Genomic DNA, 14,252 nt, shown 5'->3' on the forward strand with positions numbered 1-14,252 from the left:
CTACATTAAAAAAAAAGGATGTTTGTGCCTTGAGAAGTTCCACTTTAAGTGAAGATGGGAGCTTGTGGGGGCATTGAGTAATAGTCCAAAAATAGTATAGTTTGCACTGATTCAAGAGGGTTCTTGATCAGGACATAATTACAGCAATGTATTAAGAAGATTCCACTGCCAGCATTTTCTGAGGCGAGTGGGGAGTGGAAGGCTATATAATAAAGCATGACCCATGGGAAGACAAACAGTCTGCTTCATATTGTTTCTATACGCATCTGTCTCTATCACTGGATCGCTTGCTCCTCATGTGCCAGGTCCATGTCAAATTAACCTTTCTATCTCCCACAATGCTCAGCACATTTTGTACATAAATATTTCAAAATGTTTGCTGAAATGCTGTAAAGAAAGGAAAAGTCTTATATCAAAAGGAACAGCAAAGAATTTGATATAGAGACATGAAGAGTCAAAGGAGTGGATGGAATGAAATTATGCCAAAAAATAAAGGTAGACTGTTTTAAGGTTGAAAGAAACAAGAAATATAGCCAAAAATAACATTTAGACCTTGTCTGGATATTGATTAAATAAAAAAACCACCTGTAAAGACATGTTCAACCCTGACCAGTGTGGCTCAGTTGACTGAAACATTGTCCCATAAACTAGAACATTGCAAGTTTGATTCCTGGTCAGGGCACATGCCTGGATTGCAGGTTTGGTCCCCAGTCAAGGTGCATACAAGGGGCAACTGACTGATGCTTCCTTCCCTCTCTCTCTCTGCCTCCCTCCTCCTCCCCCCCCCCCCAAAATCAATAAGCCTGTCCTCAGGTGAGGATAAAATAAAAGATATGTTTAAACAATTCAGGACATCTTATTATAAAATGGATATTAGATGAAGTCTAGAAAATATTGTTAATTTTGTTAGCTACAATGACGGCAGGTGACTATGTACGAATACGGCTATATTTTTCGGAGATGCATACTGAAGTTTGTGAGGGTAAAAAAACAAGGTCTGATTTTTAAATACTTAAGCAAAAGGCAGTTGAGACATACGTGGCAAATAGCTTAATAATGGTCAAATCTATTATGGGTATATGGCAATTCATTATATTTTATCTACTTCTCAGTATACTCAGCAATGCAATTGGGCTTTCATATAACTTGGTCAAATCCAGCACTGTACAATTAACTCTTTCTCCTTTCTTTCTCAGACTTCAGGAAGCTTAAGAATGACTAGTACTTCTGAGAAAACAGCCTACACTCAATCAGAAGAAAACGGGCATTCATTTATTAGCTCTACTAATAGGAAATCTCTCTGAATCTACTCAAAGAACTTCTTGTAAATTAATATGAGAACTGAATATGAGCCAAGAAAGTGACTCAGCTGCTAAAAAGAAACAAAATACAATCTCAGGCTTCATTTGAGGAATAGTACCCAGATCCAAGGAAGGTAACAGTCCCATGCACTCTTCACTGCTTAGTTCACAACAGGAGTATTGTGTTCTATTTGGAGCACCTCATGTTAAGAACACTTAGAAGCTAGAATGCTTGCAAGAAGGGATACCAGACTAGTGAAGAGTTTAGAAGCCAAATGGCAAGTGCAGAATGGCTGAAGAAACTACATGTGTTCAGCTTGGAGAAAACATTTCTTGGCCTTCCATGTCACCTCTCTAAAGGATTTATCAAAGTGTTCAATATCCTAAAGTGTTTTGTAACTCTTCAAGAAGAGGATATTCAGTATCTCCCAAATGTGACCATTCATTCATTCATTCAACAAATACTTACTGAGCCCCAATTATTTGCCAAACGTTCTTCCAGGTGCTGAGGATACAACAATGAACACTTTTACTATCCCTAAGAATAGTTTGTGAAATAGCCAACCTTTTGACTCCTCTAACTTATTATACATTGGGCTTCCTCATCACTAGGTTTTTGGTTATGCTCTTAGCCAAGAATGACCCATCACTAATCTTAATTTAAACATTTCTCCTCCATGAAGCTTTCCTGATTATCTTAAGCAAATACACTCTCTTTCCAACAAGCCATGGCTCTTTCTCTGTATCAGTTCTTTGCAAACAGCCTATGCCTCTTAATTACCTTTCTTTAATTTTCCGTTGTGAATTATCTCTCACAATGCCCAAGATGGTGTCTTGCATGTGTAGGCGCAAGAAGTATTTGCTGAATGAATAATCACATTCAAATATTTGGAGGGTTATCTTGTTAAAGAAGGCAAACTAGGTCTCGATGATTCTATAGAGAAGGATTAGGGAAAAGAGATTAAATTTGAAGCAAATGTTGCCTCAGCAAACAGACTACTTACAGCTATCAGTGACTACAGTTGTTCTAAGAGTAGCCAAATGACTGTATATCAAACGTTTTAATGGGATATCTCACTGAGTATAAGATTTAATGGGATATCTCACTGGCCTGAGTTAAGGATTACCTCTTAAGATTCTACACTATTTATCCCATTATATTAGACAGAGGGTAACTTTAATATATTTATATCAATAGTGAAATTCTTAAAATTAAGCTAAAACATGAAATATTCTTTCATTTACAAATATAATGATGCCTACTATGTGTCATGTATAGTGCTAGTATAGAAGACAAAAGAGACACTGTCTCCAACCTAGGAAAGTCTATACAAGGTTTCTTAATAATGCTCCCAAAGCAAATCTGATATAAATCTGAGTGCACAGGTTATCTACCTCAATAAAAAATGCTCCATAGATAAGGAAATTCTTCAGATCAATGATTTTCAATATTTCATAGTCAGAGAAATAACTATGAAGCCATCTGTGCCTCATAAAACCATCTATCCACACCACTAAATGTCTTCAGTTGTTAAAACAAGTAAGCTAGTCAGTCAGTCTGCCTTCCTAGTTAAAAACTAGAAAACAGAAGATATCTCAGGATATCTCCATATGCCAGGAGTATCTCTGTGATGTCTCTCCCAAACTAAAAGACAGTGTCTTTGCTGGCAGGGACTGTCTTTTACTTGTGTCCCTAGCATTTGTGTCCCCACAGTGCCCAGGATCTAGCGAATGGTGAACAAATGAACAAATGAGTGAGAGAAATTAATGAGTCCTATGTCAGTGGATGAAAACACTACCCTAAAGAAGCACTAACAATTTGGTTTTTCTTATTAGAAACCTGCTAAGGAAATAAATGGAAGCATGAGTAGATCCTAAGCCTAGTTTTCATTAAAAAGTAGTACACTATTTTTAGGTTATTTATTGATAAGTAATTACTGTATGCAAATCTAAGCTCTTGGTTGCTTCCAGAAGACTAAAATTAACTCCTTGAATCTGCAGAGCTAAATGACTAAATTATAATGCAAAGAAAAACCCAAAGCACTTAATACACCCACAACTCAACCCATAAGATTATAATCAAATAATTTATCAAAGTGATTTATTAACATAACTGCCTAGAAAGCAAAATACTTTGATGTACCAAGTGTTAAACTGCTCTTCAAAAGTGCTATCATTTATTTTTTCCAAATTCTCATTTGAACCATAAAATCATACATATTTATTTTTTTTACTATAAAAACGATGAATGCTCATTGCAGAAAATATAAACAGGTTCAAGAGAGACGATAAAGACTATCCACTGTGATGTTTTCTTTCCCAGTCTTATTTTCTCCATAGTTATGATTTCTTTATATACTGTCATTTTTCCTACCCACAGAGCAAAAGACAATAATACCCTATGGCAGTAACCCAAGCACCCTCAGCAGACTCATGTTCCAGGTACAATTTCTCAGTGTCTAAACTTTATAGGTTTATAATTCTATAAAATAAGACCAATCTGCTATTTAGACATCCTTAAAAGTTTCCTTTCTGATTCCATCTCCTCCTCACCTCTAGAATTCTACAAAGAAAGCAAGCTCAAGTAAAAATACATCCAATGACTAGAAATGGACCCAAATTTAATAAGGAAATAAGTTGCTCCCAATAGCTGTATGTCCCTAAGTCTGATATTATCACAAGACAAGGGCTGTTCAAGTAACCCAGGTCCTTTGGGGTCCATACATTTAATTTCTTCCTTAAAAATCCAAAGTATGTTCCTCACAAAAAATTTGTCTGTTTTCTACTGAAGAGTACAAGACTAGAAACAGAATGCAGGATCTGGTTCCTGTCTCTGCTCTACTACTAAATGACTGTGTGACACTAAGTCTTAGCTTGTATCTTAGTCTCTCCATTTGTCGATAGGGACATTACTTGCCCTACCTATATTAGAGGGCTATTGTGAGGCTCAAAAACACAACAGATCAGAGAAACTGCTTTTCAAAAAGTATTATTCAATGGTAAGGTGGAAATCTTTCCAAAACACATATGCCCTATAATAAACAATATAAAAACATGACTTCCCAATAGGCAAAGATGCCACTTCTGATGGTGATTACTACATATCTAGATGGTGGAACAACACCGTCAATACCCTCTTACACAGAGTAGACAGATAAAGCATGTCAGAGACATAGAGACCCAAACACAGTGGCAAAAACTGATACCATATATTGTTCATCCCCTGACATGACGATCTGCTCCATCTTCATCCAGAAGAGTAAATCTGCTCCTGACTACAGTGTATTTGGCTGTTGTGTCTGTATTTCCCAGAGTTCTACAGCCAAGCCACAGAAACTTTTAAATTATATTAATAATTTAATAAACACTCAGGTAACCACCAGCCAAAAGTTAGGACCTTAACAATAACACTTCTACCATAGTGGACTCATTTCCCAATCCCATCTTTCTCTAAACAAACAGAATTTGAAATTAATATTAAGTTCTAACAGTCTTCTCTGTCATCTGCTCCTCTCACAAATCAAAGTTCAACACACAATAAGAAAGGCCAGGTCTTAATCCTAGGGAAAAAAAGTGGATTCCAGCTTCCAAGATCTTTAATAAGGTCACATCAGCACCATATCCTAGCAATCAATCAGAAAACCAACCTTATTTCCTTGATAACCACTATACCACTGGGCAGGACTCTGTCTAGGTAGAATTCAGTCACAGCTTTCAGTTTTGTACTCCAAGTGAAATCCTAATTAAAAGTCGGTTTGCTAAAGTATCCTTCATACACAGGGCCATACTGGAATAATCATTCAATTAGTCAATGGAATCCATGACTCTCCCTACACATGATTTGAAGATAATGAAAAAATAGGCAATACTATGATTTCAGTGTTTGCATCCCCCACAAAATTCATGTGATGAAATTGTAACCCCCAAACACGATGGTACTGAGAGGTGGTCTTTGGGAGGAGCTTAGGTCATCTGGCAGAGCATTCATGAATAGAATTAGTGTCTTACAAAATGAGGCTCCAGAGAGATCCCTTGTCCCTTCCACCATGCGATGACACCAGCAAGAAAGTGCCAGCTATGAATCAGGAAGGAGGACCTACACAAAAAAAATCACTCTAGCACCTTGTTCTTTGACTTGCCAGCCTCCAGAACTGTAAGCAATAAATTTCTGTTGTTTATAAATACTATAGTCTGTGGTATTTTGTTACAGCAGCCCAAAGGGACTAAGACAGTCAACATGCTGGGTCTCTAAAGACTCTGTCTAAAAACTCCCACCCATGTACTTTCCCCACCCCCAAAATGTTAGCATTCGATTCAGAAGAGTTCTCTAAAACTGTTCTAACAGTTCCATTTATTAAATTGTATAAGTGTGAGTCCATTGTAAACTACTTTACCTGCTGATGGTGGGAAATAAATCAAACAGCATAGTGTAATTAAATCAGGTCTGATTATGCCAAATGAAATCGATTTTGATTTCTGGTAAAATTCTTAGAGCAACCAGAGTGGTTTAGTAATCATTAGAAACTAGGCTTACCATGGACATGGACAAGAAGGTGGGGATTGACTGTGGGAGCAGGGAGGGTGGGCAGGCGGGACAGGGGACAGCAATGGGGGGGGGGGGGATTGGGACAACTGTAATTGAACAATAATAAAATAAACTTTTTAAAAAAGAAAAAGCAATCCAAAAATTAAAGTGAAAATAAACCCCTTCCAACCCCCTCCAAAAAAGAAATCAAGCTTATATATGGTATCAGAGAATTCTTACTGAATATGGTCCTAATTATCCTACTGATACATACATAATTATCCTATATTTTATTTTGTTACAGTACTAAAGTTTCACACTATACATGACTCTGTTGTTTTGTCTCAATTCCACAGAAAATATCCACTTCAAAAGACACTGCATTCTCAGGTTATCAACTGATATGTCAAGTAGAATAGCAACTGAAGGTACCTTACCACAAAAGGTTACTTAAAGTAAGCAGAATGCCATTGTTATAAAGACAAATACAACATCTGGTTCCATATAACAAAGCTATTTCCATATCCCAACAGATGGCCCATAGTAATAATGCTTTGCTGATCTGGTTATAACAAATTCTATTAAATCCAAAATCCTGTATAGCAGATGCCTCTTCCAATTTCAGTATAAGTCAATCTCTTTAACCAAAACATTGTGCTTTGGTTCTTGTTACTTGTGCACTAAAATCTAGTTATGTCAATTAAGATGATCAAATTTTTTGAGAGTTGTTATAAAATGCCACTGTGATGTTTTCTGAGTTTTGGGGTAGAGAAAGTAAACAGTAACTCCATCTAGGACTGAAAGGCTAACTGTTCAAAATGGAAAACAAAAATTCACAGTTAAAGGAAGGCTGAGGAGAGGTAAAGCAAGTTTTAGCAGTCTCAAGCCAAGGTTTCTGAATAGTAGCAATGTGGAAAGCTATGTGACTAACAAAGCCGACAGTGAGGAGCACTGAAAATTACTGCATTTTGAGTTGAGAGGCTATTAGCAGGGATGAACAAAAAATATACCTGAATGCCTAAACAACATGTACACTGTACAGTGTTAGGTTCCTATGCAAAAGAAATGTGGATGCAATGTCAACTTAATTTTGCTGTTTACTTCCCAACTATATTCAAAATCCAATCTTCATATTCTGGTCACGACTTTATTTGAAATATTACCCTCTATTAATCCATAACATAGTGAACAATACAGTGTAGTGATTAACAGCCACTGAGTTCTGAAAACAGACTGCAAGGGTTCAAATTCTGGCTCTTTCCATTCCTAGCTATATACCCTTAGGCAAGTTATACTTAACCACTCTGTATAATAAATGTAAGGTACTTAGAACATTTTTGGCCCACAGTAAGGCCTCAGAAAATGTTAGCTATTATTATTATCACTACCATTATCATTATCACGTTAATCCCCATTAAATTTCTGGGGGGGGAAAAGGCAGAAATATTAAATGATTTATCTAAATCACAGAGCAAACAAGTGATAGAATCAGGTAAGAAAAAAAAAAAAACTCTTCATTTTAAGTCCTGAAGATTAAATATTAAAAATTACTGATTCCATACGAGAATTTCCCAGCCCCTCTAATTCTCCAGGAATTCACATGGGGATCCTTTAAGTTTTAATAGCACTGAGTATTGGAAATAGCAACAGACATGGACTAAGATTATCTAATTGCTCCATCAATGACTTAAGTGTGCAATCTTGGGCAAGTCAGCAAATCTAAACTTCAAATTGCTCATCTTAAAAAATGTTTTGCCTACAGCAGGGCTTGTTGTGGATCAAATGAGGTAATGTATCAATACAAAATATGTAAACCATAAACACACTATATAAATGTTCAAGGGCCATGTCTTACTCATCTTTATAATCCCAATACCTAACAGAATGCAAAGCAGAGGTTAGGATCTAAAAGAAAAGCCATGGGAGGGGTGGAGTTGGTAGGATGAGGATTAAGATAAAGATAGGGAAGGGCTCTTAAAAAGAGTAAAAAACTCAAAGGCCCATCAAGGGATAAATGAATAAATAAAAGGTAGTATAACCATACACTAGAATACTATTCACCAACAAAAATAAGGTACAGTATTGACATACATATATACTACAAGATGGACAACCCTTGAAACATGCCGTGTGAAAGAAGCCAGACACAAGGCCATATACTGTATGATCCATTTATATGCAATGTCCAGAATGGGCAAAACTATAGAGATGGTAAGTACATTAGTGGTTGCCTAGAACCCAAGGGAAGTGGGGAAGTAAGAAGTGACTGCTATTGGGTACAAACATTCTTTTTTGAGACAATGAAGTATCAAAAGATTTGGAGATGGATGCACAACTTGGTAATTATACTAAAAATCACTGAACTATATACTCTAAATGGGCAAATTGTATACTATGTGAATTACATCTTTCTTTTAAGTGTGAGAGATGTTATTTATTTATTTATTTTTATTTTTAGAGAGGGAAGGGAGGGAGAAAGAGAGAGAGAGAAACATCAATGTGCGGTTGCTGGGGGCCACGGCCTGCAACCCAGGCATTGTGCCCTGGCTGGGAATCGAACCTGTGATACTTTGGTTCACAGCCCACACTCAATCCACTGAGCTACGCCAGCCAGGGCATGAATTACATCTTAATAAAACTTTTTTAAAATGTTTGAGAGAACTGTTAAAGTATAAAAATTACAAGTTTTCTTTTTTAAAGGAAAAAAGCTAAGTTTTCTGATATTTGATTAGCTCTGATACGTGGACAAGAATGAGAGGCTGGAGGGTGCAGTAGGAGAAAATTCTCCAAACTATCATACCAGACCATAATGGAAAACAAATCTGGCATCTATTCTTATCCTTCCTTTCAAAATTCTAAGGTTACAAACTACCTCCTGGTCCTAGTTCAATTTTCATCATGACCACTGTTCCGAACTTTGAGACTATATTTGCTACTGTCAACCACACTACCTTTCCCAACCTTGGCTCCTGCAGCATTCTCAAATGGCCAGTAGCTCTAAGTGACTTGGGGTTTGGTCACTCAAAGTGCTGATTAGGGAGTGGAGGTGGCCGAGGTGGCTCTGTAACTGAGGACAGCAAAGGCCTGTGGCCTTGGACCCTATGTCTTGGCTCTTCTCAGAATGCTTTACCTATTTGCCTAATGTCTCCCACAGTTCCAAACTTCAAAGCTGTTTCACCATCATATTCCTGTCCTCCCAGGATATAAAAACTCACATGTTTTTTACCACTATCTATAGCCCCGATCAGTGCACAATCTACATTGCATCTCTGTTCACCCCACAGCAAAGCAATACCAATACTTCCACTCGAGTCAGTTCTTGATCATCTTCACTATGGCTGGGAAGCAGTGGGTTGGATCAACCAAAATAAGTAATTCCTATGCTATTTCCTGTGACTCTGCAATCTGGTATACATTTTTTCTTCTGAATACATGTTGTTCTAATTGTTTTGCTTAGATTAATACTAAACTAAGTCTGTATTTCCAGAGCCAAACCAACAAGGGGAGGAGACTATCAGGAGTGGCAGGAGACTACCCCGCTATCGAAAGATTGAACATAATAACCTAGTGTAGCCCATAACCAACCTCAGCTCACTCTCCTTCACACTGATACTTTCCTAGTTTCTTCACTGCATCAGCCATCCTCCTTCCCATATTCTAGGCTTTAATCTTTTAATGTTTTATCTGCTCTCTTTCCTTTGCCCACATTCTATCATCACTGAGTTCAAGTTAATTTTTACTCACACATACACACATCTGTATATATTCTATACACTTCTCTTAGGACAGTATAATTTATAAGTAAAGACATAAGCTGAAAGACCAGATTGTCTGGGTTCAAATCCTGACTGGCTCTGCTGTCTGAGTTCAAATTCTGACTGGCTCTGCTGCTTACTCTGTTTGAGTTTGGTCAAGTCACTTAATCTCTGTAACCCCTAATAATAATAAGACCATATTATGAAGATTTAATGAGTTAAATACATGTTAAGAACTCAGAACAATGTTTGGCATACTGTAAGTACTCAGTAAATGTTACCTATTATTTTACATCCATAATCACTACCTTATGTTAGACCCTCATCACCTTGCTCCTAGAATTCTGCAATAGCATTCTAGTCAGTCTCCCCACTCCAAGACACTCAGCTAACACAAAAACTCTCAGAAACAATATACATCATCTTACTCCCATTCTTTAGAACCCACTGTGGTACCCCATCACACTACATCCTATATCCTTGATAGGTCCTCCACCAATACCCACTACACATTCTCTGTGCCAAAATGCTTGACATCTTTGTATGTGGCCACTTCTCTATCATTGCAAATACTGGTTCATTCTCCTGGAATACATCTCTTCCCCCTTGAAAATTTCTATCCTTTTCAAATCTCACTCACACCTTTGACTCTGGTTGCATTGTTACCCCAAAGTTGATGCTGCCTGCTAATTACAAATGAAGAGCATTATGTGTTGTTTCCCCAACAAAAGTTGAAGCATTTGAAGAGACCATGTATTTTATCTCTTGTGTCTTCTTCATACAGACTACTTCACCCACATCACAGTATTTTGCAGATGTACACAAATGCCGATTGACTTAATAAAAAAAAGTCTCAAAATATATCGCAACAACATTCTCTATTTTCCACTGCTCCACTCATACCTAGCATGATGAAAGTAGATCAAATCTGTATTTAAATACTTTTATTTTACATAGGAGACTATACTAACAACTACCAGATTAAAAGAAATATATATACACTTAATGAGAATGCACACTGCAAAAAACAAACCAAGACAAAGTGAAAATGCTGGCCTTTTGGGAATCTAAAAAGTGACTTCAAGATATTAAGTTCATCCAAACTAATGAACCAAAATGAGCCAAAATAAACATGTCCTGACCCCATCCAAAAAATACCTAATAAAGGCATGACAAAGTCCCCAGTTTCTTCAACAGCACAAAATCAAGAACAAGATTCTCTCTCTCTCTCTCTCTCTCTCTCTCTCACACACACACACACACCCAACAGGAATCCTCAGGTTTCTCTAAAAAAAAAACAAACTTGCAATCACATCTATATATGCCACCCAAACATAAAAATGGAAAGGAGTTACTACTTTTCTATAAATATCTGCTAAGGCCTGGATGGAATAAAAGGCTCCTCTCACCACTACTGTAGCCTGTTGTTCCCTGTTAAGGGGGCAATCTATGGTCACAAAAGAGCAAAACACAAGAAAATAGAAACCTTAACCTCCTAGAAGAGACCTAGAAACCTAGGAGACATTAAGAAACTACTCGAAACACGTTTTAAAACCAGTTTCTAAAAACAGAGCGCGATGATACTCAACAGAGGAAAAGCTAACTGAAAGAGCTCCTAAAAACTAAGTGACTCAGTGAAACTACCTAGTGCTGCCTTCCCAGTCAAGTACTACGCATGTAACACTTCCGTAACTGACATGCTCGCTTGTCTCACTGGGAAACAAAGTGAAAGGAAAAATTAAGTAAATGAAAGGAAAAGACAAAAAAAAAAAAAAAGATGCTCACTAACTCCCTGCCAGCCCAACTCAGCTCATCCAGGAATCCAACTAGGAACAGAGACAGACTGCACAACACAGAAATTAAAATCCTTCGCCAACCATACACACAGAAAGTAGAGTAAAGTGAAAACTATACATTTCAATGCATCAGCAACTAGAGCTATTCTCCCTTTAGGATTAAGCAGTAGAGAAAAGAACAAGAGCAATCAAAGGGAGAAGAGGAAAGATGTCAACAAAACTAAGCCCTGTTGTCCCCTGCTAGTCTCAGTTTCAGAGAGTATACAACTCCTACTTCTTCCAGCTAACCAACAGTAGGCCTCAGCAAAGAAAACTGACCCTAACACCTTCCAGTCCACCAGGAGGAAATCACAGAGGAAAAACCACCCCGTTAACCTCCCTCCTGACCAGCTGCAAAAATGGAGGGGGGAGGAACACCCTACCACGTGGGCAGGATGCAACACACACAGGACAGCAACACGTCCGCATGGAACGGCTGCCTCGGCCCTAATGCCGGCAAAGGACACGGCGACAGGATGGGTGGAAACATAGGCCCCTCGCAAGGGCTACACCACCCCAAAGGGCACCCCCGAGGAGGTACTGCCCGCCTCGCCCGCTGAAAAGCACCCCCAAGCTTGAAGGGAAAAAGCTACAAGCTACGTCGTGCCGGGGTAGGGGGTTGGCCCAGGCCAGAGGCATGTCACGGGAAACGGAGGCTGCCGCTGTCCTCCGACTCCGCACCCCTGGGAACCCCATTCGGCTCCCCGGAGCCCCGCCTGGGGGAGGGGCGGGAGACGCGGAGGCTCAGAGCCGCGGCTTCCCGGCTGAGGGGCAGCAGCAGCTGAGAAGCGCCGCGGGGGAGGGACCGACCCAGCCCTCACCGACCTCCAAGGCCCCAGCTCCGACCCAGGCCCCCAGCTCCGCCCGCCACCCACCCCGCAGCGCGGCCCCTGCTGAGAGAAGGAAGAGGGCGTCTCGCGGAGGGCAGCTCCTGCCTTCGTCCCAAGAGATGCCCCAGCCCCGCCTCCTCGATCGCCGCCCTGGGCCAGCTGCCTGGGCGGCGAGCGCTCACCTCAGGCTGCGCAGGCCGGGACGGCCCGGCCGAGCCCCCGGCCGCTGCGTGCGTCTCCGCCCCCCGGGAAAGGTCCCAACGGCGCCTGGTGCGAGCGGCTGAGGCCCCAAGCAGCGCCCAAAGCGGCGGCGGCAGCAGCGGGAGCAGCCAACATCCGGGGCCGCACACCCGGAACTACTTCCCAACCCGCTCCCCCTCCCACCCCGGCTGCCACCCCCCGCCTCCGCCTCCCGCGACGTCGCTGCGCCACCGGCCCGGCGTCGGCGGCGTCACGGCCCCTCCGCGGTCGTAACTGTGATGACGCGCGCGCGATCCCTCCGCTGGGACAAGTAGTGCCCTGGAAGTAAAAGCGCTGTCCCTTCACACTGATGTCACGAAACGACCAGTAGCCCCGAGCGACATGGGGTTTGGCCCCTCAGAGCGGCGACTGGGGAGTGGAGGTGGCCGAGGCAGCTCTGTAATTGAGGATAGCAAGGGCCTGCGGCCTTGGACCCTGCCCTTGGATTCCAAGGGCCTCATGAACCCAGGGCATGGTGCCTCGTGACCTTCCCACACCCCCATTTTCGCCACCTCACCGTAACGACAGGCACCTTAGCCTCTCTGGGAAATCGGAACCCTTTTCCAACTTGGCACACCGCAGATTCCAAAGGCACCTTGGAGCTTCGGGACACTCTTCCTTTCAGAACTTAACAAGTACGGAGTTCCAGACCCACCTCTGCAGAGGCCTTTTCCGTCCCTAGAGTTAGTTTCCAACACCCAAGTAGGTGGAACTGTGATTCTAAAATAGCTGCCAGGTTATGGTCCTTGCTATCAACAGGTGAAGTGTTTAGAAGGGTGGTGCGGGCAACTTGTGAACTTTGGAATTTACTTCTACGTCAGTCTTCACTGATTCTCTGAACTATTAGCACTAGTAATTTGCCCTACAATTTCACGCTTACTTACGTTCAGACGCACTCGCTATTGCTTTATTTGCATTAGTCAACGTATGTAGCGCCAAGCATACTTTCGAACTCAGAGTAGGTGCTCAATATTTGGATACTCAGATATTTGTTAGATGAGTATTAGGTTGATAGGATGTTAGGAAAAGGAGAGGCCTGCGTGAATTAGCCCTTGGGAATCTTTTTGACGTAGTCCTTGGTGGTTAGCTGATTTACCCAACTGCTTCAGCAAACATTGAACACCTGCTATTCACCAAGATTTCTAGGCCCTGAGGATTCAAAGTACTGCTATACTCCTTTCTATATATATATATAAGATCTAGCAAGATCCTGAAGACAAAAATATTCATTCATTCATCCATTCATCCAACGAACATTCGCCAATCACTACTAAGCTTGTCAGACACTACTGTAGTGCTTGGGATGTGGCAGTGAACAGAAGTGGTTGGGGGAATACCTTCCCTCTTGGAGCTATCCTCTAGTATGGGGGCAAAGATAATAAACATAACAAGAAAATTATTTGGTAGGCTAGAAGGTGTTCAGTGCTATGAGAAAAAATAGACCAGGCAGGGTAAGGTATATGAAGAAAACTGGAGGAGGTAGAAGGTGGATTTTTTTAAAATTTTTATTTATTTATTTTAGAGAAGGGAAGAGAGAGCAAAAGAGAGGGAGAGAAGCATCCATGTGTAGTTTCCTCTCATGTGCCCCCTGTTGGGGACCTCTCCCATGACCCAGGTGTCTGCCCTGACTGGGAATGAACCCGCCACCCTTTGGTTCACAGGCCAGCACTAAATCCACTGAGCCACACCAGCTAGGATGTATTTTTTTAATGTCTGCCATTTATTCATCAATAATAAGTTTATTTGTTCAACAAATACATCAGTTT

General features: G+C 40.6%; 1 protein-coding gene across 2 annotated transcripts in view; it reads right to left on the reverse strand.

Moving 5' to 3' along the window:
* The window catches only part of FOXJ3 (forkhead box J3), a 102,514-nt gene extending 89,930 nt beyond the window's left edge, over positions 1-12,584 (reverse strand). Inside the window, exon 1 of one of the 2 annotated variants that reach the window (XM_028511524.1) lies at positions 12,429-12,584. The gene's annotated coding sequence lies outside the window, so the exon portion shown is untranslated. The remainder of the gene's footprint in view (positions 1-12,428) is intronic. The other variant, XM_028511522.2, reaches the window with a different exon arrangement.
* Positions 12,585-14,252: the final 1,668 nt, after the last annotated feature.

The sequence above is a fragment of the Phyllostomus discolor genome, chromosome 5 (assembly GCF_004126475.2).
Source record: "Phyllostomus discolor isolate MPI-MPIP mPhyDis1 chromosome 5, mPhyDis1.pri.v3, whole genome shotgun sequence".
In the NCBI taxonomy this organism is placed as follows: domain Eukaryota; kingdom Metazoa; phylum Chordata; class Mammalia; order Chiroptera; family Phyllostomidae; genus Phyllostomus; species Phyllostomus discolor.